The sequence below is a fragment of the Chelonoidis abingdonii genome, chromosome 1, assembly GCF_003597395.2.
Source record: "Chelonoidis abingdonii isolate Lonesome George chromosome 1, CheloAbing_2.0, whole genome shotgun sequence".
Lineage (NCBI taxonomy): Eukaryota > Metazoa > Chordata > Testudines > Testudinidae > Chelonoidis > Chelonoidis abingdonii.
Genome location: NC_133769.1, coordinates 58,735,679 through 58,760,378, shown reverse-complemented (window position 1 = coordinate 58,760,378; position 24,700 = coordinate 58,735,679).

The following is a 24,700-nucleotide window of genomic DNA, read 5'->3' as shown; positions in this document are numbered from 1 at the left end:
AATTTCATTTGCCATTTTGTTGCCCAATCACTTAGTTTTGTGAGATCTTTTTGAAGTTCTTCACAATCTGCTTTGGTCTTAACTATCTTGAGCAGTTTACTATCACCTGCAAACTTTGCCACCTCATTGTTTACCCCTTTCTCCAGATCATTTATAAATAAATTGAATAGATTGGTCCGAGGACTGACGCTTGGGGAACACCACTAGTTACCCCTCTCCATTCTGAGAATTTACCATGAATTCCTACCCTTTGTTCCCTGTTATTCTACTCTGACTCCTGAATTAGATTCAGTGACTCCAGAAATGTTCTTCAATGCTCACATTAGTGTCATCTGCAGCCACTAACTTGCCTAATCTATCATCCATTAAGGCCCAGGTTTTTTAGTGCATTTGGGTGTTGGCCTGCTCCACGTTGCAAAGCCTAAGTGATTTAAATGGCTAAGTCCCATTTTCAAAGGTATTTAGGTACCTAAAGATGCAGATAGGCCCCTGGGAGGCAGATTTTTAAAGTATTTATGTACCTAAAAATGCAGATTGGTGTCTAGTGCAATTTTTAAAAGCATCTAGGTACATAACTTCTGTCAATTTCAATGAGAGTTAGGCACCGAGGCACTTTCGAAAATCTCACCTTTACGTGCCTAAATACCTTTAAAAATCTGGCCCCAAGTCTTGATGACAATGAACTCAGTCTTCATGACATTCCACCTCACAAGCAATTATTGACACTGCAGCAACATCCCCTAGTTTTGTAAATAATCTTCAGTCATGATAAATGAAGGAAGCAGATGACAAGACATTCCAACCCAGTGGTTAATGAATGTATATGGGCCTATTCTCTTTCACTCACTTTCATGCACACACACTTAATATATTGGGGAAAATGAAAAATCCTCCACGTGTTGTTTTTATATTATTGGACCTATTACAATTGCAAATGTATAACATAAAATGTCAAAATGGAAATAAAATGGTTCTATTTTATTGAAATGAACCATTGAAAGGGAAAGAGGGCAAGTCCTGGTAGTCTTGGATGTGATATTTCACAATAGAATTAAATCAGTATAGTCGCATCAGATACATTAATTTTAAAAAGTCTCTAAAATCTAATAAACATTAGAGCTGGTTCAAAATTTTCTGATGGAACATTTCTCCATCAAAAAATGAGTAATTTGAATTGAAATGTTCTGTGTCAGCTGATTCTGATTTTTTTTCCCATAAATTTTGTTTTGTGGGAAATTTTTACTTTTTGTTCCTGCTTGGAGCTATTTTTCCCCCAAAAGGTTGGAATTTCCCACCAGCTCTGATAAATGTCATACACCAAAATTCCAAAGCTGGACATTTCACTTTTCAGACCTCCTTTCCACTTGGTGTCTAATTCACTCCCAATGACAGCTGTGCAAAACAACAGCCTTGTTTCACGTAAGTTTTAATGTTTTTTTGTTTTAAATTAAACTGAGCTAGCAATTTCATATCAGCGAGTCTCAATTTGATGTTCAGTTCCAATCTGCTAAATTCTGAGTGTTTTCCATGCCAGAACATAAATCAGCCCATGTTTCAGCTTGAAATGCAGCCTAGCCTTGATTAAAACCTGCACCAGATTTGCTAAAGGGTTCACAAAGGTTTGTGAATCTTTTGGCAGTCTGTCCAGAGTTTTTAGTTTGTAACAAACGTTTGACACAGTTATAATCCTAGCTCCTTTTTCTGTTAAAACTTGTAAACTGTATAAAGTTCATTTTAGCCGATTTTGCTTTTAACTCTTTGTCTCTCTTAGAGAAATTCAAAAGTTACTGTCGATGCAAGGAATAGAAAAGGCAAATGAGTAAAATAAATTATCTGTATGCCTACAGGGCCAGCTCCAGGTTTGTTCCCACCCCAAGTAAAAAAAAACAAAAAAACAGAAGGCAGGAGCGCCACCCCATGAAAAGTGTCCCCCCCAAAGGGCCAGAATGCTGCCCTTTGAAAATGGCTGCCCCAAGCACATGCTTGGAATGCTGGTGCCCAGAGACAGCCCTGTATACACCCAGAACTGTGCCAAATACTTCACATGTGCAAAACAAAGACCCTGCATACAATCTAATAAACACAGCTTTTATGAAAAGAGGAAAAGAGCTGGAGGGTTCTGGAGAAATACAAGATTTTGGTTTTTTGTTTGTATAAAATAAGAGGATTATTTTACTCTACTCCAAGGCCTTGGATCCTGCTCAATGACCCCTACAACTGGACTCTTATGCCAGTACAATGGTGATGTGCCCAGACATAAAAATGCACTTTGCAAATCAGGTTTCAGGACTGGAAACCTAATTTTCACTTATCGTTTTTTGACGCCATGCTGACTTGCCACTATTTTTACTTCCTTGTTTTAAAATCCTTGTCTGCTGTATTTTTGTTGGTATTTTAACTTCTGTTCATTTTCCATAAAGGAAAGAACAGGAACATTTAGAAACCAAACATCTAGAATTTGAAAACAAGAGCTGTGATTTCTTTTCCCCTTTGGAAACAAAAGAAATGAAAGCAGCCAAAACAACCTCATGTCTGAAAAAGCAACTGTTTCTCAAAGAGCCTTAGAAGCACCGTCTGCTATGGCCATGCGAATTGTAAAATGCACCATTCAGACACTGTTGGCGAGTCCCTTCTACTCCCAGCAGCAATAGAAGTCTAGAATTGTTATTGAAGAGCAAGCAGCCATGGCACTGAAAACCATTCCTATGTCAAACTGAGAAGCAGAAGACAGAGATGGCGGCAATTGTTTAGATAGCACAGAGGCCAGAGATCACATGCATACCCAACAAGCAAGGTACATATCATCATCTTCTTTATCATGGGTATTTCAGTAGTGTCTAGGAACCCCAATCATGGACCAGAATCCCGTTGTGCGAGGCACTGTACAAACATAACAAAAATACAGGGTTTATGGTCTCAACACCAATTTTTAGTCTTTTTACAGATTACAGTATTTATCCCCTTTTCCTCATCTCTCAGCATCCTCAGAAGAGAAGTATGGAAGGTAACATGGCCTAGAAAATAGAGCCATCTTCTGGACTGGGACTCAAGCAAGTTGGGTTATATTCCCGACTGTGTCACTGTCTGCTGGGTGACCTTGGCAAGTTATTGCACCTCTCTGCCTCAGTTTCCCCATCTGTGATAATGATACTCACCTCCCTTTCTAAAGCACTTTGAGATCTACAAGTGAAAAATGTTATGTAACAGCTAAAAAAGTATGTGAAGAGCAACTAGCAAAAGACTCAGAAACTAATAGCAATTTTTTTTTAAGTACATCAGAAGCAATACGCCTACCAAACAACCAGTGGGCCCCACTGGACGATTGAGGTGCTAAAGGAGCACTGACAGATGACAATGCCATTGTGGAGAAGCTAAAAGAATTCTTTGCATCGGTCTTCACTGCAGAGGATATGAAGGAGCTTCCCACACTTTAGCCATTCTTTTTAGGTGACAAATCTGAGGATCTGTCCCAGACTGAGGTGTCAGTAGAGGAGGTTTTGGAACACACTGATAAACTGAACAGTAATAAGTCACCAGTACCATATGGTATTCACCCAAGAGTTATGAAATAACTCAAATATTAAATTGCAAACCACTGTGTTATATACCTGTAGTGGGGCAGATTGGCCACTGACAGACCTGGAGGGGGAGGGAGCCACTCCCCCCAATGGACTACAGTAACCTATCACTTAAATCAGCTTCTGTACCAGGTGGCTGGAGGATAGCTAATGTGACACCAATTTTTTAAAAAGTTTCCAGAGGCAATCCTGGCAACTACAGGCCATTAAGCCTACCTTCAGTACCAGGCAAATTGGTTGAAAGCATAGTAAAGAACAGAATTATCAGAGAAAGAGATGACCATCATATACTGGGAAAGAGTCAATACGGCTTTTGTAAAGGGAAATCATACCTCACAAATCTATTGGAATTCTCTGAGGTGGTCAACAAACATGTGGACCAAGTGATCCAGTGGCTATAGTGTACTTGAACTTTCAGAAAGCGTTTGACAAGGTTCCTCACAAAATGGCTCTTAGGCAAATCAACCAGTCATGGGATAAGAGGGAAGGTCCTCTCATGGATCAGTAAGTATTTAAAAGATAGGAAACAAAGGGTAGGAATAAATTTCAGAATGGAGAGAGGTAAACAGCAGTGACCCCCCAATTCCTTCCCAACCCCAAATGTGATGATCAGTTGGACCCTGAGCATGTGGACAAGACCCACCAGACAAACACCTAGGGAAGAATTCTCTGCAGTAATTCAGAGCTATCCCCATCTAGTATCCCATCATTGGCCTTTGGAAATATTTGCTGCTAGCAGTTGCCAATGGGCTACATGCCATTGTAGGCAGTATCATCATACCATCCCCTCCATAAACTTACCAAGCTCAGTCTTGAAGCCAGTTAGATTTTTTCCCCCACTGCTCCCCTTGGAAGGCTATTCCCAGAACACTGCGTAGCAGTTGTTTTGAAAGATCTTTGCTGGAGATGACATGGGCAACCAACATGAGGCTCCTGTAGACAAAAGAGAGACACTAACCCCAATCCTTACAATCAAGAAGCCCAGGAATCCCAAACCTTACAACCAAGAAGACTTGCACAGAGCTTTTGATGCCTGGTAAATGAAAAAGTCATCAGTGTATCCTGCCTCAGCCACTGATAATGGTGTACTCTTGAGCATATGGCATCTTTAGCTTGGTTGATATTTGGTTGCTTCCAACAGGCAGGCTTTCCCAGCCTAAGGGTCACCTGGGTAAGTCATGTGGTTTGTTGGTGACCGAAGTGTTTTACCCGACAGCCCAAAAGCAGGAACTATTCTCTCTTGCAGGCTCAGCCAGAAGCCTAAATGCAACTCCCTCTTTGCCTCTGACTTCAGAGTAGATAGGGTGACATGTCAATTGACCTCCTAAATCCAATGTATGGGGGGCATTTGCTTGTATTACAGTTATGCCCACACCTTTCATAACAAGCTAATTAAAATATATCTCTATTTGTAATATTTTTATTGTTCTGAGAATGAGCTTGACAATAGGCGCTGACTTGGAGCATCCATGGGGAAAAAATGGTGGATGCTGAGCACCTACCGGGAACCTACCTATCAGCTCCCCGTCATCACCCCTCAGTGCCTCCTGTGTGCTGGTGGGCCCCGCAGATCAGCACCTCCCCCTCCCTCCCTGCACCTCCTGCCCACCGCAATCAGCTGTTTCACAGCCTGCAGGAGGCTGGGAGGGATGGGGGAGAAGTGAAAACATGGCACGCTTGGAGGAGGGGACAGAACTGGGCAGGAAGAGACAAGCATAGGTGGGGCCTTGTAGGAAGGGGTGAACTGGGGGCGGGACCTGTGGCAGAGCTGGGGGTCGAGCAGCCCCCAGCACTTTGGAAAGTCGGCGCCAGTGAGCTTGATTTTATCCCTTCAGTGCTGCCTTCAAACAGCCTCCTCCCCCACAAATGTGTATGTTTGAACATTTGTTAGCTGCAAATAGCAAAATGTTCAAGTGACAAAATCAGCACTGATCATCTTAGCTTCAGAATATGCACCTGTGCTACCGCCTCCAGCCAGGGCATACATACCCATAATAAAGCGAGTCAGAAAGCAAAGAATAACATCAACATCAAAAAGCAGGGGGTGGGACTGCAAGCTGAGGAAGTGACCAAAACCCACCGAGTCTCCAATTCAGGTAGAATATGAGATGGCAAAGGAACTGAGCCTCATACAATGTGCCAGATTGTGATACCCTTACAATGAAGAGCATTTTTCACCACAGGTGTTCCCATAGATTTCAGTAGGACTACTAGCAGAGCAAGGTACTAATTAATGTGAGTAAAAGTATCACAATCTGATCCTAAATATCTAGTATACAAGAAAAATTATCATATAACAATGAAAAGTTCTCTTTTGAGGAAAAAAGTGTAAAACATAATGACACAAAAATGCATCCTTGCTGTTTAATGTTTTCAAGGATAATCTTGGGGAGTTTTTCGTATTTGTTTCCAGCCAAACACAAATACTATAACCCTTAATTTTCCAGTATATCCAGGATGAAACTGTTAACCAAGGAAGATTTTTGGACTGCCCAAACCTAAAATACAAACGGTTGTAATTGTCAAGTCAGTTTCTTTTTTATAATATATTAATTGGTTCTTCTTGAGGAAGAGAACAATGGCTTGTACATGAAACAACCACAGAACGATTGGGTTCTTGACCAGAAACTGGATGGGATGATTTTATATTTTAGACCTCTCTGTATCTGGCAGCTTCACCGGATGTGGATTATCTACTTCAGATAGGTAATTAGACTATAACTAAGAACCATCAAAATAGACAGGCTTCTCTTAAAATTAAAAAAACATATTTCAGACTAGAGATCACTGCAATAAATAAGAGGATGCGAAATAAACTTATTATACTTTCAAGTTCCTTTCAGTGAACTGCTACACCATTCATAATTATAGAGATATATTCTCGTCCATGCAAAGAAGATGCTAATTGCACACAACAAGATGAGTTCTTCTGAGCATGCACTATATTCTACTGTATCAAAGAGACAATACGTGTAATCAATCATAATCAGGTGAGAATGAATTGAACACTGTAATTACAAAGGGGTGGTCAACTTAAAAAAAATTATGGATCCTGTTACTAACTACCCCAGATATAAGCGATTAAATCTGCTGGCCGAACAGATGGAAATAATTACATGAAAAAACTACTCCTACTATAAATACTGCACTTAGTTTCAAGGCCAAGGTTTGTTTAATCCTTTTTGTGCACACAAACTACAAACTAGTAACCTGTGATTAATCATATTACCCAACACCTTTTGACCTTAATCATTAAGTTAATGGGAAAAAAATAACCTGAATCAATATTGCTATAACAAGTTGACAGATACTATAGATAGAGACTGAGCTAACCTAGCAGGTCAGCTGTAAGTATGACACATAATACATTCATGCTGTTTTTTTAGGCAGAAATCTATGCTCATAATCATGTGATGACTCCCATTTTAATGACTCTATCCTGAAAATATTTAAACACATAAGTATCTTTACTCATGTGATAAGTCCTATTGACTAATGGTGTGGCACACTGAAGACAGAGAGTGTTCACATAAGCAAATCAGTGCACATGTTTGCAGGATCAGGCCCTAAATGACTGATATATCTCAAGATATTTCCTAATTTTTGTTTTAATATTTTATCTTACCTTTCTTCCCAGCTGAGAGAGGTAATACATAATGCAATTAGAACATATATTTGTAAAAATATGGCCAGGCCCTGAAGACAAACATCCAAATCTCAGACAGTAAGAAATTAATTAAGCTTACACAACAGGGGGAGCTGGTAGTGGGCCCTATATTTAGATTTCCTAATACTTTCCATTATAAAAGGTTCTTGTGCCCTTTTCTGAGACTATATAACATCTCTATCATTTGCAGCAGGTCATTGGAATTTAGCAGAGAGAAAGTCCTATGGCCAGAGAAGTGCCTTTTCTTTGTCACATGAAATTCCATTCATGTTTAACAGAGTTAAAAGCTATTAAAAGTCACCTGTTACTTGTGTTGCCAGCAAAATTTTGGCAGTCTGACAAGAACAATGACAACTGAATGTGAACATTCTAATCTAAGGCTATATGTACACTACAGCTTATGCCAGCATAATTTATGTTCCTCAGGGGTGTGAATAAACTATCCTGCAGAGCGACATAAGTTACGCTGGCATAAGCACTCATGTGTACAGCACTATGTTGGTGGGAGAGCTTCTCTCGCTGACATAGCTACTGCCTTTCAGGAAGTGTTTTTTTTATGCCAATGGGAGAGCTCTCCTGTTGACATAAAGTGTCTTCACCAGATGTGCTGCAGCAGCGCATCTGTATCAGTACAACAGTGCTGCTCCAGCACTGTACGTATAGACATGGCCTAAGCTCCAGGTCCATACTGCCACCAAAGTAGCCACACTGCACTGGAATCCCCAGAAACAGCCAGCCAAAGCTACTGGCAGAAAAGAGAGAGAGACAGGCCAGGCTGCCCATAACAGCCTTGTCACCCAGATCCAGCAAATTGCGTTGGTGACCCATCCCGCCCTCTCTCCCTGGAAGGGGGAGAAAGAAAGTCAGGCCAGGCTTCCCCTGGTCATCCCCTAGGCCCAGCATATGGCCTCAGTAGCCCATCTCTTTTTCCTGTCCATCTTCTCCAGCTGCCAGCTAATATTTTTCATTCTATACTTACATGGTTAAGTCAGTGCTGAAGTTTCAGGGTTCAGACCTTGATGATAACAAATGATTAGTGGGAGGGGGATTTGCCTTAACCACAAGACCATCTTTGCTCTTCCTGAAGTCCCCTACCACATTCACAATACACCTTCTAACCTCCAGAGTAAATGAGAAAGGGATTCTACAAGTATCATTCAAGACACAGCCCTGATTTAATCTTTGAAAACTGTCCATGCTCTGTGTTAGATGAAGTGGATGTTCTGTGGAAAAAACATGAAATTAAAGAATTAATGCATGCAAACAAGGAGGCTGAATTTAGGTTACAAGAACAACCTAAATTCAGGCATTTCCTAGCTTTCAAATACTTGACTTTGAAATCTATTTAACTTTCTTTTAGCAAGTTTTTTTCTTCAGTGTAATTATATAAATGTCTATATTGATTGAAGAGTTTTCCTGCCTCTTATTTAAATGGAAATTTGCAAATAATTTCCTAATCTCCCAAATGCGTTAGATCACGTAGAACAAAATTCTCCTTTGCAAACCAAAATATTGATCTCTCTTGCTTCTGATAGTTTGCTCTGACTATATAAAACAGAAATCCTACTGACATCAGTGAGTGATCTACACAATTAGGGAGAATAAAATACTGTAATTAAGAACTGTGGTGTGAATCTGATAGGAGAATTTTCCCTTTACAAAAGCAGTCACTCTACAATATTCAGAACATTAATAGGCTTCCCTTTCTGACAAAGTGACTCTTTACAAAATATAGTCAGAAAGATTTTTTTCCTGGAATATGTTTTGTGAAAGTGTTATCACCAAAGAGACATTCTGGGATCACTTAGGATGCCACTGTCCAAAATCAGGGATGCTATTTATTATCTCCAGATTTACTAAGGAGGATTTCCAGTGTAGGATTAGCCACACTGCACTGGGATCCCCTGGGATTACCCATTGCTCTCTCCTTCCTATACTACTGAATTTCTCACCCTACAGGTTGTATAAATTAGTCTCATCTGAATGAGCTTCAGCCTTTCCTGAATTTATTGTTTTCATGGCATTTATAACATAGCTACTGCCTATGTTACTAGGCTTTGTTTCCCTTCATTTAGGCCTGACGTACTTAGTTGTCACAGGAAGAGATTGATAGGGACTGACCAGCAAATGTTTTCGTTTATTACGGAGTGCACAAAATTTCCACCAGTTAGGGTTGAATGAGAATGTAACTCTGTTTAGGTACGGTCTTTATGGAGGGTGGCAGGATGTACTCTTTTCTCTGATTGCTTCTCGCCCTTGTCTGCAATACATTCTGACGTGGAGAGGCGCAGGTAGTGCGGGGCTGAGGGGGAGGAGGAATGGCATATCTCCCAAGGAGTAAGCGACTTTGAAAGATTAGTAGAGTCAGGCCTGGGTCTTATCTTTCGCTAGAGAGAGGTCTGAGAAGCAGAAGAGGTGGTTTCATTTCCACTGCCATCTACAGTGCTCAACCCACTGAACTGGAGATACACGGGAAAGGAAGGGACAAGTTTTGTTGGCTGTCACTGACAAGGGGAGCCTGCATGATTTATCCAGTGTTACCAACTGTCACACGTCTTGTAATATATACTGGTTTTCTTAAAGCCCTAGCTCTTGGAGGCATGCGGGTGTGTTAATTTCAGCTTCCACATATAAAATAAAACTACATTTCTAGCCCTCATGATTGCAGAGAAAAGTTTGAAAGACTTGAATACACCCTAATGGCTGAAAAACTAGTAGGCAAAAGAACTCATCATCTATTTTTTAATAATGTCATGATTTTGAGGAGGCCTTACCCATGAGTTTTGAATGCTTGGGGTTGGCAGAATTGCTTATTCCTTCCTTCCTCCCTCAAACTGTCCCATTATTTTACAGGTATTCACCTGCCCCCTCACTAAGGAGGGCTTACTTACCTCTTTCAAAGAAGTGTATAAGGATTAACTTGTTCATATTTGTGAAGACCTTGGAAACAGAAAAGTGTTATATAAGTTCCAATTACTCCATTAAAATCTTTTAAATTCTGCTTTCTGCCTAATAGAAGTTACTATGGTATTCCCTGTGCTAAGATACCATGGTAACATTAAGTACTTGCAAATGGTAATTATAAACATGTTAAGGTTGACCATATTATTAACTGAATCACTGAGGTATATACAAAAGTGTTCTAGAGACAGGCAATTGTTGGGCAAAGATCTAGGAAGATAAAAACAAGTGTAAGGGAGCTGAAGTAAACAGGAGGCAGTTGGTAATTGTATTACAGAGAAAAATACCAGGAGGCCTAGGCTAACCTTAATTCTGTTTCAGTTCTATGTATTGCGCATGTGATCTTCTGTAATCATGAACATCTTTCATTAACCCATGGGGAAATAATTTTTCCCTTCTGCACTACCACAACTGTGCCCCATGCTTACCTTCACTTAACACTTTTAGATCTATGCCAAGAGCAAGGTTAGTGTGAGAGAGGCCAATCCTTCCTAAAGGCTTTTCAAAATGGATGCTACTAATGGTTGTTGAGAAATTTTATTAGTGTTGGACAAGTGCCATTTGCATTCAGAGTTAATGTTTCAAATATTAGTTACTTGCCAAGAGACCTTACAAGACTGATTGTAGGATTCCTCTTTAAATGTAAAATCAATATATGTGTCATTAGTTACTTTACAGATGTCATTTATTTTGGAGCATTGTGAACTGTGTGTAAGATCAAATTCTTGATAGAGTTACAAGAAATCAGATCTGAGAACAGGTTTTGGAGTCTATTTATTCTGGTGAGAAAAAGGCTGTTTCTCTACCCCCCTAAACACAATTGTAAAATACCTGGATAAATTATATCTAGATTAGGAAAAATTCCTCTTCTGGACTAGGAAAAGATAGGCCTTCAACATTTGCAAGAGATCTAAAATATCCTTTACTTTCCGTATAACAATCTTATTGGCTTAAATGTGAGCTATCCATAGAGACTGTAATTAAGGCTGCGAGTCTGTCATGGCAGGTATGGAAGTCACTGATTCTGTGACTTCCCAGGACCTCTGTGACTTCTGCAGCGGCGGGTGCGGTGGGCCCGGGGCCACCCGAGCTACTCGGGCAGCCCCCGGGCCAGCCACACCAGCCGCTGCTGGGGCAATTTCAGGACACCGTGCCCCTCCCCCCACAACAGAAGCAGGAGTTTGGGTGTGGGAGGGGGCTCAGGGCTGAGGCAGGGATTGGCATGTGGAAGGGGGTGAGGGATCTATGTGGTGCTTACCTCAGGGGGGCTCCCAGAAGCAGCTGGCATGTCTGGCTCCTAAGCAGGGGTGCAGCCAGGTGGTTCTGTGCACTGCCTCTGCCCGCAGGTGCTGCCCCCACAGCTCCCATTGGTCACTGGCCACCAGAGCGGGTGCTCAGGGCAGGGGCAGCACAAGAAGTCCCCCTGGCCATGCTGTGCCTAGGGCCGCAGGGACATGCTGTCCACTTCCAGGAGCCATACGGAGCTGGGTAAGGAGCCTGCTAGTCCCAGAAACTCCCTCTCCCCAGCACCAGAGGGGGTTCTGGGCCACCCCCCCCCCGAGCACCCACAGTGCCCCTGGACCATTTCCCCCCTCCTCTCCCCAAAACAACAAAGTTTTAATAAGGGGTATATAGTACAAGTCATGGACAGGTCACTGCTGTGAATTTCTGTTTACTACCCGTAACCTGTCCATGACTTTTACTAAAAATACCCATGACTAAAATGTAGCCTTAAAGATAATACACTGTTACTGTATATCTCAGAGAAGAAATGTGGAGAATGTTCAGTGCTGAAAGGCAAGAGAGGCATGGCATCAGAACGCTAGAGCTAGGATCTGAAGCAGGGAGGAAGTGCGATGGATGTACTCCTAAGCATGTTGTGGTGAAGTGACCGGCAAAAGCAGGCAATGAAGAAAAGGCTGACCTTGTTTTGTTTTATGGAATTACTGTGATTAGTAATAATCTTTTACATACAGTCTTCATACAAATGTTATCACAAATAGCTTTACAGATTTAATAATACAGGATTAGGTATTCTTTCACACTTAGGATTGTATAGACTCTATTCCCTTTTTATAGAGAAAACACGGTATATAATATATGAATGGGAATCAATGGCTGCAATTACTGTACATACAAATAGTTTCACTTAACCTGGGCATTGATTATATATGTAATCAAAATATAAGTCTGATTCTCATAGAGCATTTGCCTTAATGAGTGGATATTTTAAGTGTTTCCATTATCATCCTGTTGCCTTTCTTGTCTCCTTCCCCAGAAATTCTCCTCTCAAATGGTTGCCATCGTCTCCCTAACTTGAACTTCTCTAATAGCTCCCTGGTGCCCCCTTTGGACATCAGGTGACATACTGATGTTACTTGGACACAGAGGTGAGCAGAGTAATAGACAGCTCACAGGAGTTGTGGCACTGCGGACAGCCTAACACATGCTGCTTTTTACACAGACTTTCAGGAAGAATACAGTGGGCAAAGCCAATCCTAGTTTCAGAATACAGAGGCTCAAAAGAAACAATTAGTTGTAATATCTCAGCTACAACAGAAATACATATTGGGATTTGCCTGAGTAACCTATTTTAAGCAGTTGCTGGATTTATTAGGATTTATCTACTAACCTGAAATGAGAACATCACAAACAATCAGTGTCAATAGAACAATAGATTACAGTGGGGAGGTGTTAGAACTTCAAGACTTCTCCCTTTCAGAAACATTCTAGTAATTGGTGTTCACATACACTCAGTTAAAAGAGAAACTGTTCTCTGGGATAACTAATAGAGCCAATAGAATCTCACAGTAGATGGCTCTTCAGTCTGGAAGAAAAGATACAATGAGATCCAAAGATACAATGAGATGAAGCTAGAAAAATTCAGACTAGAAAAAGGACATACATTCTTAACAGTGGAATTATTTACCTAGGGACATAGTAGATTTGTCACTTAAAGTCTTCAAATCAGGAATAGATGTCTGTCTCTCCTATTGCTCAGATACTGGACTTGATGCAGAAATTACTGGGTGAGGTTCTTTGATATATGTTGTGCAGGAGGTCAGACTAGATGATCATAATGGCCTCTTCTGGCCTGAAAACCTCTAAATCTAACATCCTCTAAATTTACACTTACTGGGGTCTACTCTAGAACTGTAGGAAATCTTTACAAAGGAATCTAAAAACATTCAAAACCACACAAGCTTTGTTCTCTGGTTTTGTGTCCCATTGCAAACTTGAAACTCAGATCAGATTAACTGAAAGCTTTACTGAGGCCCTCCAACCCTTTTAAGTGAGCACACAGCCAGTTTCAAGCAAACCCATGTCATTTTGTTTGTCGCACATTATCATGCACAATCTATAGGTTTGCATCATTTTAATGTGGAGTTCTGGGATTTCAACTGAGTTTCAGTGTGAGGTGGAGTTCTTTCTGAAACTTAGGCTGTGTCGTTTATGCTGCACTTGACCCTAGCACAGGTATAAATAGCAGTGTTGATTGTGAGGCACTGCCTAGATGAAAAGAATAAAGACACACCAGAGTCTGGGTATTACCGTACATGGTTCTCTAGGCACCCAAGCAGTGCCTCCCCACATCTACACAGTTATTTTTGGCAGTGTAGTGTCCCTCTGCCTCCCCACTACCAGAACCTCCCTCCTCCTAGGCTCCCCAACACCTGCTGGCTGGGAAGGCTCCAGCAGCAGAGAAAGCCTCTGGCAAGGTGGATGCAGTGGGGAAAGGTTCCAGTAGCTCCTGCTGCCAGAGCCTTTCCCCACTGAGTGAAAGACTTTGGCAGTGGAGAAGGGCTCTGGCAGGGGGAAGTTGTTAGAGCTTTCCTTAATGCCTCTCCCTCGACAGATACTTTCACTACCACGTGTAGTTACACACTGCGCATGGACACAGCCTGTATTTCACTGTGGCATGTAGCTACACACATGCCACTGCAGACATGTCCTGAGACACTGGGGTAGGGAAAGGAGGAAAAATCCCCCCAAAACTTCAAGTGTAAGAAAGAATTCCTGGGACATGAAACTGCTGAATTTTGCACCACTCATCTTTTTTCCCTCTAATCTGCTTGCTTATGTGACCTAAGCAAGTGTCTAACTTTGAGCATGAGGTTGTTCCACTGAAGTCAGCATTCAAGTTAGGCTTATGCTTAAGTACCTAGCTGAATCAGCGAGTAAGGAAAAGGCAGCTGCTGCCTGTAATAAGCCTCTGTCCCACATCTGGACCTTAGCGTCCAAAATCTGGGTGCTTAGCATGAACCTCCAAGCTTAATTACCAGCTTGGATCTTCTCTCCGCTGCCCAATCAGGATTCTGAGTACCTGATAAAACTCTCTGGTCTCCCCAAACCTTTCCCTGGGGGACCCCAAGACTCAGATGCCCGGAAGCCTCCAACCAAGGGAAATAACCACTTCCCTTCCTGCTCTTTACTTCCTCCCAGATTTTCCCGCCCTGGGATACTAGGAGATTTCCCTGCTTCAATCCCTTGAAACACAAAACAGAGAGACGATTTACCTTCCTCCTCCTTCTTCTCCCCCTTCCCAGTCTTTCCGTGAGAGAGACAGTACTCCTGGCACAGAGATTCCTATTCCCTTGCCTTAACTAGGAAAGAAACCAACAAGTTTTTAAAGGAAAGCTTTCTATAAAAAAGAAAGGAAAAAACACATGACATGATCACTGCATCAAGATGACTAACACAGGGCTATTTGCTTAAAAGAAAATATGAATAATCAGCCTATTCCAAAAGATATCCAATTTAAACATTCCAGCAACTCCACACATGTAAATACAAAATACAATATAAACCTATTGCTTTTCCTTTTGTACTCACAACTTGGGAACAGAAGGGTTAAAGAAAGCTTGGAGATAGAAAAAAAAAAGACTCTTCCCTCATAGCCGAGAGAAAACAAACAGGCAGAACAAAGACAAAACACACCCAGAAGTTCCCTCCCTCACTTTGAAAAATCCGGTTTCCTGATTGGTCCTCTGGTCAGGTGTTTGGTTCCCTTTTTTAACCCTTTACAGGTAAAAGAAACATTAACCCTTAGCTATCTGTTTATGACACTGCCCTTTGCTATTCTCAAGCTGATGTGTTCAGAGAACAATTGTCTGAGCCCCCCTAAATTCTTGGAACTTGGAGAATGGTGGTTGGCACATTCCCACATTTCAGTTCTTTAGAGGAGTCAGCAAGACTAGCATCCCTAAAGGTTTAGGAGAGATCTCTGCAAGATAGCTCAACCACCAAGTGTGAAGCACTGGGAGTCAACAAGGTTTGACTGCATCCCTAAGCTGCCCCTCTATTAGGCAGGGAGGAGACTGCCCACTCTAATAATATATTGAGATATATCTATCTCATATAGCTGGAAGGGACCCTGAAGGGTCATTGAGTCCAGCCCCCCTGCCTTCACTAGCAGGGCCAAGTACTGATTTTGCCCCAGATCTCTATGTGGCCCCCTCAAGGATTGAACTCATAATCCTGGGTTTAGCAGGCTAAATGTTTAAACCACTGAGTTATCCTTCCCCTAAAAAATTTTTTTTTCCTGAATCTTGGCAGTTTGCATGGTGTCTGTTTGAAACAAGAGGATACTTCAGGGTAGTTTCAACCAAGTTTCACTCAGAACATGTTGTTTTATTAGGATCCAGATCACAAAGTGAAATTCAGCTGTGAACCAAACTGCCAAGTTTTATACGGCTGTTCATGAGAACTCAGGAGAATTCCTGAGGAAAGTAGAGAAAGATGCAGAAGCAAAGCCTGGGGTTAAGATTGTGAGAAGAGATATTTCTGTTCCACTGCTGGAAAAGAAATATATAGGATTTAGTGATGCAAAATTCATTCAGTGTCCAAATTCCTAATTTTCATCCCTTTTATAAGCGGCACTTAAATATTTTATGAGCAGGACTCCTTGATCCTTAGAAGCTTGCTTAAAGTTTTGTATCTATATCTAATCTATTTGCACATAGCAGCTTTGAGATAGATTCCTCTAGTTTGTGATAGGAATTTGAAACTCACAGAAAGATTTGTGTGGATCAGGCCAGGATGAGACAAAAGATGACAATGCTGTGTTATTGTAGACAGATAATGTTCAAGAGCATCTATTATGTGCCTGTCACTCACAATAAGCTGAAGCATCAGATTCTTGCATATATGGATTATCTTTTAGTTGGCATAGATAAAAGAATGTTGGTGTTATTACTTTCACTAAACCCTTTCACACTGGGGATCTTCTACAATTTTCTGTGGCTAAGCAGTACACACACACAAAAAAAGGGAAGAATGCTGACAAAGAAGAAAAAAAGTAGAGCAGTTACCTTTTTTAGACAGAAAACAAAACATTCTTGCAGCTAAAAGAGACAGAATTCCAAGGACATTATGCCAGATATAATATAAAGTTCCATTTATTCTTTACTGATGCAAAAACAATACTTTCTAAGCTTTTGGAAAAGTCAGACATTTGATGAAAACCTAGTTTCAACCTTAGCAGTTAAGCCTGAATTTTGTTCAGTGAGAGCAACTGAGAGCTCAGTACTTGAAAAATTAGCCCACTTATTTTGGTGACCAAATATGAATCTAGGAGTGTAAAATTAGGCACTGAGGGTAAAGAATGCTTGTCAAAACAGAGGTGTGCCATCAGAAAGCAAGTCTTTGATTGTCTGCTTGGTCTGCAGATCCAAAACACATCAAAGTGGTCTTAAGCTGCTGCTGCTAACTGGAATGCACTACTTCTGGCCATCCCTTACAAACCATTGTACTGGGGTCTAGGAGAGGGTACTGTAGGAATGATTACCTCAACTCTACACATGCTGGGGATTCCTCCATGCTGGGGACATCTCCATATAGGAGGATGGACCCTTTCTGTATTCCTCCTGAGCCACCAGAGCAGTGCATTGCTAGCAGTGTGGGACAGCAAATATGTCCTCTATTGAAAATCTTGGCCATAATGTATGGACAATGGTTGAAGTCATCATGGGTGTAAGAAAATGCAAGACACTAAAATAAATGCACATTTGAAGGAATTGTCATAGTTTTCAGATGTTAGAAATAATTCAGATAAGTCTATGCAAATTCCTTCCAATGAGCAATATGTTGCACTTGGCCACACTGAATTTCCTCTACCATCCCGCCCAAGTACCTAGTTTTGTTTAGACCCTTCTGGAGATCCTCATGACTCAACCTAGTTTTGACTTACCTAAATTCACTGACAAAAACCTTTGTTAATGCAGAGTTCCCAGTGGTATCTTGTACCCTTCCAGAACACTGAGTTCAGCAAAACTCAAACTTTGGAAAAGCAGGAAACAAAGAGTTGAGGTATAGATCCACGCTACTGAAACAAATAATATGCAATTTTGTAATAAAATATGCCTTCTGGACATCCTGCTGGCAATGGATTTGTTTGTTCTGCCTGTTTCTGCTTCTTCTCACCCCAAGATTGAAAATGTGAATTATAGAAAGCCTTGTCTACACTGGCAAGTTTCTTCACAGTAAAGCAGCTTTCTGCGCTGTAACTCCCAAGATGTACACATTGCCAAGCCACTCAGTGCACAGAAATTGCGCAGTTGCAGCGCTGTAAAAAAAAATACCCCGATGAGAGGCATAGAGCTTTCTGCACTGGGACTACAGTGCCGCACTGCCAGTGTAGACACCCTGGTCAATTACAATGCTGCCACTGGCCTCTGAGAGGTGTCCCACAACGCCTGTTCTTGCTTCTCTGGTCATCGGTTTGAACTCTACTGCCCTGCCCTCAGGTGACAAACTGTCATCCCCAACCCATAAATTCCTTTGGAATTTTGAAAGCCCCCTTCCTGTTTGCTCCGTGATGCATGCAGTGGTCTCAGCACATCTTTCCAGGAGGCCATGCTTGCTCCACACACCAGGTGATCCTCCATTTGAAGCAATGCCAAGCTGCTGGACCTTATTAACATTTGGGGAGAGGAGGCTGTCCAGTCCCAGCTGTGCTCCAGCTGTAGGAATTATGATACCTATGGATGGATTTCACGATGCATTACAGAAAGAGGCCATGACCAGGACACACTGCAGTGCAGGGTCCAAGTGAAGGAGCTATGAATGCCTACCACAAGGCGCGGGAGGCAAACCACTGCTCCAGTGCTGCACTCACAAGCTGCCGATTCTACAAAGAGCTGGACACGATACTCGGTGGCGACCCCACCTCCACTGCAAAGACCACTGTGGATACTTTAGTGGCTCATGTGCCAGATGAGAGTGGACCGAGCCTGAAGGACGAAATCTTGGACAAGGATGTGGAGGGGGAGGGAGATGCAGAGTCAAAGGATGACTCAGAGGTCAGAGATGCATGCTGTCAGGAGCTCTTTTCTACCCCACAGGAGGCTAGTCAGTCAGAGCTGTCAGATCTTGGTGAAGCATAAACAGGAGAGGAGGCCCCTGGTAAGTGGATCTGATTTGGGGAATTGTTGAAGCGAGTTGTTGGGGACAGGAGGGTTGCAGAAAGCAGGTTTGTCTTCCAAAGTGGCAGAACAGGCTGTTGATAGACTTCCTCACTTAATGGGCATCTCCCTCAGATAACTCCAGGAAACTCTCATGGAGATACTGGGCAAGCTGCTGCCGCAGGTTCTTTGGCAGAGCTGCTTTGTTTCTTGCTCCATTAAGAGTAACTTTCCCATGCTACTCTGGTGTCATAGGGGAAGGAGGACCATTGCTGCACACAGGCGAACCACATAAATGCCAGGGCGGAAGCCTCAGTCTTGGAGAAGACCCTCCCTTGATTCCCTGCTCACCCTCAGCAGGGAGATATCTTCCATAATGAACACAGCCTGTGGAAATGTGGGGACGGGAATGTTGATCAGCCCCCCAGCTACAGTGCTGGCTCTCCCCAGGAGCCATGTGCCCAGTGTACAATAGGGTCCGGGAACACTGATTTCCCCTGTGGCTACTCATCATTTTGCGGGTCTTGTGGCTCAAGTGTGCTTGCCTGGGGTCAGCTAGTTAGTGACTGGTATGTGACTAGTGGCTGTGTTTTAAATCACTGAATCAGTGGTATGTGTGCTGCAAACAATACTAATTCTGTAAAATGTTGCATTTTAGCTTCACAGAGATGACGTTGGGAGCCCAGCTTCCCTCTTTGCTATAACCAGCTGAATGGCTGAGCAGAATTAGAAAACATCCATGAAGAACTAAGGAGGACTTTCTGCATGAGGTTATGATGCACTCCACGGCCAAAAAACAGTAATTGAAGGAGCGGTGGGACAGCGAGAAGAGGGACCGAAAGGAGAATGCGGAGCGCAGAATTAAGCCACAGAGCAGCTCTTAAACGTTAAGGAGCACCAATCAGACACACTCCAGGCGACACTAGCACTGCAAACAGAGCAGCTCCCGCAGTTACTGTCACAAATCTCTTTCCCATGCGCCCCCTAGACACTGCCAACACACTCTTATCAACCTCCTGGCTCCAGTCTGTACCCGCTGCATTCCACTCCTCCCCTGTCACAGTCTAGCACAGAAGACTCCCAGTACCCACTCGACACCTGTCCTTCTGCAGTTTAACCCTTCTGGAGTACAGTACCCACCGCACTGTACTCCAAAGGAGAAGGCTGGATATGGTCCCTGGACATACACAATCTTTAACTGTCCCGGGACCCCACCTCCTCCTGGGACCCTCCCTTCCCCAATCCTCCTCAGTGCTGATGTGTTTTTTTGTTTGTCTCTCTCATCCACTTGTTTTTTAATAAATGAATTGTGTTGGTTTGAAAGCAATCTTTATTCTATTAATTGAAAGCAAACAGAGTCCTGCAAAGCAACAGACAATTATCTGAAACCTTCATATTGCATCATCTGCACCAATCACAATCACCTCCTAGGATTACAAGCACTGTACTCCTGAGCATAGCAACAAATATTAGTGGCTTTCAGCTTCAGATTGCTGCCTCAAGGCCTCCATGATCCTTATGGCCCTGCGCTGAGCCCCTCTAATAGCCGTGGTCTTTGGCTGTTCAAATTCAGCCTCCACTTCAGTCCAGCCCTAAGTGAAGCTTTCACCCTTCCCTTCACAAATATTATGGAGCATACAGCACACAGCTATAAGCATAAGACTAGTGTCATCAGCCAGGTCCAGCTTCCCATATAGGCAGCAACAACGGGCGTTTAAATGGCCAAAGCACACACAGTCATTCTGCACCTGCTCAGCCTGTTGTTGCCGCTCCTTGCTACTATCAAGGTGCCCCTTGTATGGCTTCATAAGCCACGACATTAAAGGGTAGGTAGGGTCTCCCAGGATCACAGTGGGCATTTCAACTTCCCCTACGGTGACCTTCTGGTCCAGGACGAAAGATCCTGCTTGCAGCTTCTTGAACAAGCCAATATTCCAAAAGATGTGTGCGTCATGCACCTTTCCAGACTGGCCTGTGTTAATTTCCTTGAAATGCCCATGGTGATCCACAAGTGTGTGAAGAACTATAGAGAAATACCCCTTCCAGTTAATGTATTCAGTGGCTAGGTGGTCTGGTGCCAAAATTGGAATATACTTGCCATCTATCGCCCCTCCGCAGTTAGGGAAGCCCATTTGTGGAAAGGCATCCACAATGTCATGCACATTGCCCGGAGTCACAGTCTTTCAGAGTAGGATGCGATTAATGACCCAGCACACTTCAGTCAACATGAGTCCAACGGTCAACTTTCCCACTTTAAACTGGTTAGCAACCGATCAGTAGCAGTCTGGAGTAGCCAGCTTTCACAGTGCAATCACTACACACTTCTCCAATGATAGGTCAGCTCTCATTCCTGTATCTTTGTGCCTCAGGACTGGAGTGAGCTCATCACACAGTCCCATGAATGTGGCTTTCCTCATGCAAAAGTTCTGCAGCCACTGCTCATCATCCCAGACATGTATGACGATGTGATCTCACCACTCAGTGCTTGTTTCCTGAGGCCAAATGCAGCGTTCCACTGTGGTCAGCACCTCCGTGAATACCATAAGCAATCTCGTGTCACAGCTGCTATGCCTGGTGAGATCAATGTCACACTCCTCTTGCCTTTGTACTTTAAGGAATAACTCCACTGCCACTTGTGAAGTGTTAGTCAGAGCGAGAAGCATAATGGTCAACAGTTTGGGATCCATTCCTGCAGACTGAAGAGGCAGAATGCACATTACACAAACCGTTGAAAGACGGCGCCAAATGTGGACGGAAGCACAGGGGTTGCTGGGAAGTGAAGCAGGGCATCACAAGGCATTGGAACAGGACCCAGGATGCCCCATGACCCCCTCCACCTTCCCACAACTCTTAGCAGCAGAAGAGGAAGAGATGCTCTGTGCGATAGCTGCCCAGAGTGAACTGCGCCGAATACTGCTGCAAGTGTGAACATGCTATTGCGCAGGCAGCTGATAGTGTGAACACTTCAGCACTCTCTGAGTGGCACTGTAGCTGCTGGTGCTGTAACTCTGCCAGTGTAGACATACCCGAGACTGACCCAAAGTCCATTAAGTCAAAAGGAGTCTTTCCTTTGATTTAATGGGCTTTGGATCAGGCCCATAGGGCCTAGATAACATGGTGCTTGAAGTCCTAGAAATAAGTAAAGTAAACATATAGATTTTTCTATCAAAGCTTTTAAGAGCAAAGTAACTTGCCAGATGTATTTGGGTATTATGGGTAGTTTAATAAATGATTTATGGGTGACTGTCCATAAGATGTCAAAAATCAATGAAGTTTAAGAGAAGTATTTTTCAGGGTAGAAGAATGCAGGGTCTAAACAAAGTAGTTACTCATTTCTGTGTCTGTTTTTCTTATCTGTGAAAGCCGTGCTGGAGTTGATAGTGCAGCAGTTTATAATACTCTATTTGCCATTCCATAATGCTCACAGGCACTGGTACTGTGAGCTAGAATTGACACTAATGGCTTTCATATAGGAGAACTTTATGAAAATTTTGCAATCTTTGTGATTTGTCTATTGTATCATGTTACTATAGCACTACTATACCAATACTCTAATAGAATATTAATCTGACACAGATGTATTAAGCTATTACATCTTCATTCCCATTGAAGTATATTATACTATTATATAAGAGATGTGTGGCTACAGTTGTATTTAGGTCTTCAAAGAATTCCTGAGTGATCCAGATATGTTCAGTTCCCAGGAACATTCAGTTTGTAAGTTATGAACCAAAAATGTCTAGACTCTCTGAACCGAAAGGAAGGAGACAATCTGAAAAAAAAACATGTTCTCCTTTTTGAAAGTTCAGTGGCCTGTATTTTTTTTTTTAAAAAAAGGATCCTGTTAATAGAAAGATCTTTGTTACATGAAACACAATAAATACAAACACTGTAGCACACATTTTCATTCTGCAGCTCTCAATACACTCAGACAGAAACCCTGAACGCAGCATCCTTTGTAGGAGGTTCCCTTTTGCCGCTTCCTATCCTCATTTCCAGTATTCAATATTTTGGGAATGGCAAGGATGATGTTGTGGGAGCCTCAGTCTTGGAGAAGACCCTCCCTTGATTCCTTCAGCAGGGAGATATCTTCCATAATGAACACAGCCTGTGGAAGTCCTTTCTTCCCTATTCCAGGAAGTTCTCTGCGCTCCCCTCAAGGCTTCTTCTGTTCTTGCCCTTTTCATTTCCCCTCCCCCTTTAAAGGAAAAAAGTCTCAGACTATGACCCCAGCACCAGCGTTTGCTGAGGGGCTGCCACAGCAAAGGGCACACTGTGCACAAACACTGTTCACATCTCCCTAAGAAAGGCCTATCTGAATTACCTTGAAGGTATGTGGGCTACTGGTTAGAGGACAAGACAAAGGACCTGTAGACCAGGGTTTCTATTTCATGTGTGACTTTGGATAACTATTTACTCAGCTGTAAAATGGGCATATTTCTACCTCCTTCACAGGAGCATTGCAAGGCTTAATTAACATTTACAAAGGATTAAGATTCTTCTGTACATAAAAGACAGTAAGTGGAAAGTATTATTCTTAATTAAATTCCTATAAATAAAACACCAAAGATGGATATTCTTAGCAAGGTTTCATACAATCTTAAGCAGAGTTGTATTCTGTGAGCAAGTTTTTAAATTCAGTTTATTTGAATCAGCTGAAGTGATAGGTATGCAGTCATTCTCCAAAAAGTAGAATTTTTGGAGCTTAATGTACCCTCCCTGCAGACACCCACAGTACATCATTTAAAAGCTTATTTTATGTATGCTTAGAGGGGTATGACATGGAGCTGTCAAGTGGTGGTGTAAGTGTGTAGACGAGATGAAACAATGGGACCCAAAATGAGAAAGTAATTTTTTGCACAGTTCCAGAAACACTGCAAATGACTGATTACAGTTTTTACTGTATTTGCACTAATTTCAATACCTTTATGTGATGTTTCATGGTCAAAGCTACCAAACTACAATGTATTCAAATGATTTTTATTGGTTTTGCATGAGAAAGTATTTTTTTCCAGAAATGATGAAGTTGTTTTATTGGCAAAAATGGCAAATATTACCATTTTGCAATATACTAACATGAAATATTTTCACATAGCATATTCTTAATTATCAAAATACCTCACAAGAGATTATCAAAGCATTCTATATTTTCTGTTGAAATTTGTTGACCAGATCAGTCTCCAACTGAAGGTTGAATATTAGTAGCATTAGATTGTGTGCCCACAGTTTGTATTTCATTATGGGTAGATATAAATGTATGTGAATTCCTATGGTAATGTTTCTCCCTTTGTAAGCTTTTGTACTTACAATGCAGCATCTAGTTTGCCTGGTAGAAGATTTTAATCTGTAATCGCCTATGCATGCAGAACTCACTTTTGAAATATTCTAGAATATTCAGCGACACTTATGCACAAATCAGTATTACTTTTAGAGATAACTTTACACAGTTTCATATTGTGATGATGCAAGAGCTATGAGCAAAAGTGCCCTAACCAAAAATATTGAAGATAAAAGTCCACAAACAAGTCCTTGCCTCTACATTGAAGAGGGATGAAGAGCATGTTACAGCTCTTAGCAACCATGTCATCAACAATATGACAAATACAACCGAATACAGAGGTGCTTATCCACCTATCTCCTGGACTGCATGTAACATCAGATGTACGAGAGTCTCTGCTGAAAACAGCAGATGTTGGTGAAAAACAAGTGGTGAGATTTGTGAGACGTGCACTTGATTCTGATGGAACATATAGCTTCTTCAGCCCAGTCAGTAAATCTGGCATCAAAACATTTGCTAACACTCCCAAGTACACAAAATGTAAGCCTGGCAAGGGAGGGACAACAATCCAGCTATCAGTCTAGAAATTATTTCTGCGGATTCCTGTTCTTAGAAAGATGATGTTTCAATAGCAACTGTTCTTAGTCACCCAAAGACTGTGCCTATATCCCTCTTCCATACTGATGGAATGATGAGAACAGACAAAGATAAATTAAGGCATTAGCTGGTAGCTTAATCTGAAGAATTCAGAAGCTAAGAGCAAGCAACAAAGAAACCACAGTATACATCAGAGATGCCACGGCTGTCATACAAA